The sequence below is a fragment of the Erythranthe guttata genome, chromosome 7 (assembly GCF_056151865.1).
Source record: "Erythranthe guttata isolate IM_541 chromosome 7, IM_541, whole genome shotgun sequence".
In the NCBI taxonomy this organism is placed as follows: Eukaryota; Viridiplantae; Streptophyta; class Magnoliopsida; order Lamiales; family Phrymaceae; genus Erythranthe; species Erythranthe guttata.
The window spans coordinates 9,569,254-9,574,085 of record NC_142539.1 but is presented as its reverse complement, the minus strand read 5'-3'; the positions used below and the strand labels follow the sequence as shown (position 1 = coordinate 9,574,085).

The 4,832-nt window shown below is 35.9% G+C and overlaps 1 pseudogene; it reads left to right on the top strand.

Moving 5' to 3' along the window:
- The first annotated feature begins 2,776 nt into the window (after window positions 1-2,776).
- On the top strand, window positions 2,777-3,478 carry LOC105965289 (7-deoxyloganetin glucosyltransferase pseudogene; annotated as a pseudogene).
- Window positions 3,479-4,832: the final 1,354 nt, after the last annotated feature.

The following is a 4,832-nucleotide window of genomic DNA, read 5'->3' as shown; positions in this document are numbered from 1 at the left end:
AAAAAATGACTAGTTTTTGAAAGCTCAATCCATTGTCTTAAGAGAAAAAGAAATCAACTTTTGTAATCTTGAAAATCGAGTTTATTAAAGTCCTTAAGAGGTGAATTCATTGTTTCAAACGCCTATCTTTCAAATTTTGGCGTAATCACCTCAATTCAAGAAGAATATCCACTTATACCCATATTTCCTACCTCGAACCAAAGAGCCACAATTAAAAGCCAAAAATCCCCAATGATCCCAATAGCTTAATATTCGGTATTAGTAGAATAGAAGAATTTGGTGAGTATTTGGAGTCAAACATATGTATGTAAACATAATTTTTTTCTATTTTTAATTTACAACTATTGAATGATGTTGGCCTAAATACCTAACACGCAAGTGCACGTATCGCAAACAAGTAGTAAAAGTGGACTCGTGAAAGTCGGATGTCGATCCCACATGGAATACTCAAATTACCTAATCCTAAGTACCAAATTCTAATAATTATGATTCTTAACCATCCAACGCAAAGTTGTCAAATTTAATCAACTAAATAATTAAACTAATTATAAAACAAAATAAACAAGAGAGAATATCAATAAAAACGGATCTAGAATTTTATCTTCCCCCTATGCGATAAAACGTCACTCAATTAATCATCTATCATGCAAGTTACAATCCCTGATTATTAACCCGAGACACTAAATTACTCATAACCCGCTGTCGCGTGTATTATGAGTCTATTATTCATAAACGGTTCACTATATGTCTATGCAAACCAATTATGAATAAAGCATTAACTAAAAAGTCTCGTAAACAGCTACCTAAGGTGATATTTGTATGTCTACAACACCACATGCAATTGACACACTCATCCGGTGATTACTACTCGAGGGTTCTTCTATCCCCGTTCTAATTATTAAAACGATTTGTCGATTCAATTCTAATAATAACATATAGCGACATAAATTAGCTACGTTCATGCACTAAATAAGATCATGTAGAAGAAATAATCATGGAATTAAACTTGCATAATATTAGAAAAATAAGTTTGAATTAGGGATGGCAACGGGTCAGTTCTGGGCCGGGTTGCGTAAATCCAGGACCCGACCCACGAAAAATATATAAACCCAAGACCCGCCCCACCCCGTTTTAGTTTAAACCCAGACCCGCCCCAACCCACGCCCTAACTAAACGGTTCAGACCTGTCAGACCCGCTAGACCCATTAGTATACAAAACGTTTAATATTTTTTAACTTTCATAACATTTTGCTTGTATATTTTTACGAAATAATCTCAATACTAAAATACAATATTTTAAAAAATCTCTACAAGTGATATAACTTAACAATAAAATTACAATGAATTATATTTAACTTCGATAATAAGTAAAATTCAAAATGCAAGACAATTAGCGGTGGTCGACAAGTGATAAATATTAGAAATGAAATTCGAAAAAAAAAAACAGTGAAAATAGGTAAATGATAATAGACAAGATGGAAATTGATAGTTTGATAAATGAAATCCGCAATTATATGTGTATATATATATATATATATATATATATATATATATATATATATATATATATATATATATATATATATATATATATATATATATATATATATATATATATATATATATATATATACGGGTCAGTTTTGGGTCGGTTCCAATAAGACCCGTAACCCGATCCAGAACCATACGGTTCTAGAAATTTAAACACATTGCCCGACCCAGAACCATTTAGCTGACCTAGACCCGCCCCAAACGGGTCGGTTCCGGGTCCAAGACCCGCCAAACTCATACCCATTGCCATCCCTAAATTGAATCACCACATAGGGTTCTAATAAAATCCTAGATTAAAAACTTACCTACTCATGTTCTTTACGAAAAACATAATAGAAATAATATAAAAAGACATAGATTTAGAAAAGATATATAAAAGAAGAATTATGATGAAGATTCGTTAAGTCTTCGTCTTCGATTCTTCGTTCTCTTGCTTCTCTTGCTCTCGGATAGTGTAAAAAGATCTCCAATTCGTGCTTGGTCTTTGCCCTTAAATAGATGTCTCAACTTGGTAGAAGAATTAACTTTCCTTGTGTGATTAAAAGTCCAAAATTGCTTACAGCGTGTTTTCACACGGCCGCGCGAGAATTAGTACAATTCTCACAAGGCCGCCCCTGAATAGCCGAAGCTTTATGCCCAAATTCTGCAGTTGGCTCAGCCGTACCAAAAAGAGGCTAAATCTCGCACGGCCGCGCCAGGCCAATTTTCAGCCTCCGAATGTCTTCTTCCGTTTTTTGCCCGTTTTTGACATTTTTTCGCTCGTTTGATCCTTGGAGCTCCCAAATCTTCAAATTGTACCTAAAATACAATAAAACACTTATTAAACACCATTAAATCAATAAAAGTATACAAAAATCCTCGTAAGAAAGTAACATTGAGTGTAAAGTATACACTCAACAGATGCTTGAAGCAATTGCATGAATTGCGATTTTTGGCAATGGTAAGTGACTAAGTGCTTTTGAATTGACAACATGCGAATGTTTAAGAATTTTCATTATAATTAGAGTAAAAAGCAGTTTGCCCCCTAAACAAATGGCCGTTTCGCACTTTGCCCCCCAAACAAAAAAATTTTGCACGTTTTTACCTAAACTTCGGTTTTTGTTGCACGGTGCCTCAAAATTGGAATATTCCGGCCATTTTGACCGGAATCTTACACACGTGCTTTTCACGTGAGTTTTAAAGGGGCAAAATAGTCTATTCACTTACATTCTTCATAAATTAAAAAAAAAAAAAAAAGAAAAAAAAAAAGAAAGAAAGAAAAAGAAGAAGAAGACGGTTGGAAAATGTGCAATTGGAGACAGAACATGTCAACACATTCGACGAGCTGGAGGAGGAAGTACTCTCCGCCGTCAGATCCAGATTCCACACCGTCTACACGATCGGCCCCCTCTAGCTTCTCGAGAAGGAGATTTACGGCGGCGGCGGCGACGCCATCGGATCGAATCTGTGGAAGGAAGACATGGAGTGTTTGGAGTGGCTGGATAAGAAGCAAAACGACGCCGTTCTGTACATCAATTTCGCAGCATTACGCCGTCATCGGCGGGGCAAATGGTTGAGTTCGCGTGGGGTTAGGCGCAGAGCAACCACCAATTTCTGTGGATAATCCGACCCGATTTGGTTGACGGGAAGGGTTCGGTTCTGCCGGAGGGGTTTCTGGAGGAGACGAAGGGGCGGGGTTTGCTTGTCGGGTGGTGCCCGCAGGAGAAGGTTCTGGCACACGCGGCGGTGGGGGGGTTTCTGACACACTGCGGGTGGACCGTGGAAGTCGACGGTGGAGACTATATCGGAGGGGGTTCCGATGGTGTGCTGGCCGTTTTTTGTGGAGCAGCAGACGAATTGCAGATTTTCCAACAGTCTTCTTCTTCTTCTTTTTCTTTTTTTTTTTTTTTTTAATTTATGAAGAATGTAAGTGAATAGACTCTTTTGCCCCTTTAAAACTCACGTGAAAAGCACGTGTGTAAGAATGGCCGGAATATTCCAATTTTGAGGCACCGTGCAACAAAAACCGAAGTTTAGGTAAGAACGTGCAAATTTTTTTTGTTTGGGGGGTAAAGTGCAAAATGGCCATTTGTTTAGGGGGTAAACTGCTTTTTACTCTTATAATTACAAGTTGAAGTTGGTCATTAATCTATGTGATGAGGTTCACTAGTTGAGTTATTTGCTTATGATTAGTTTTTGCTCGAGGACAAGCAAAAATTCAAGTTTGGGGGTGTGTTAAGTGTATATTTTTATACTTAATTATATCTTTTAATTGTAGCTTTTAGTTTATTTTATTAATAATTGGTGCTTAAAGTTTTAATATATTGTGTTTCAGGCACAAATTGAAGAATTGAATAAGTGGAGGGTCAAAACTACAATTTAGAAGAAAATGTGGACAAAATTGGAAAGTAAAACATCCGAGAATGAAGGACTGCACAGTAAAGAAACTTCAAAGAGTTACAAGAAAACTGCATTTTTTCCGATTTTTCCCACCCTATAAAAAGCCATCTCAAGCACACAATTAGGAGTCCTATTTTTACGCAATTTCTAGAGAAAAGAAGCTATAACGAAGACGAAGAATTCGAAGACTCCAAACATAGTTTTATCTTCCATGATTTATTTTAATTTCTTTGTTACTTTAAACATGAGTAGCTAACTCTTTTATTTCTAGGATTTTGTTTCGAGCCCTATGTGGGATTTATGAACTCTTTTCTATGATTTTATGCAAGTTTTAATTCTGGATCATTTCTTCTACTTGTTTTATTAAGTGCATGAAACTTGCCACATTATGTGATTTTATGTTATTTTTAATCGGATGAATCGGAGCATTGGGTAATAACTAGAACATGGGTAGAAGAGCCTTTGTAGTATTAACATAGGAATATAGTTAACCTCTTAGATAGCCGTTATTGAGATTTGTGGGTCATGATGTGTTCTAGAATTAATTGCGTAGGAATACAGTAATTGAATCTAGAATATTTGAATCATAATACACGTGGAAGCGGGTTATGACTAATTTAGCATCTCAGATTAGTAATCCGATTTAATCACTTGCATAATTGAAGGAATTGGGGAATTAATAATCACATGGGGAAGAATAAAACCCTAGGCTTGTTTTCTCTGATTAATCTTCGTGTTAATTGTTTTCTTGCTCTTGTCTTTCTAATTTGCTTTAATCCAGTTTAGTTAATTTAGAATAATTAATCATCTTTCGACTGTGTAGCGTGGGCTTGATCACAATTGGTAGAATTTAGCGTCTACAATTAAGTAATTAAATATTATCTGTGGGATCGATACTTGGA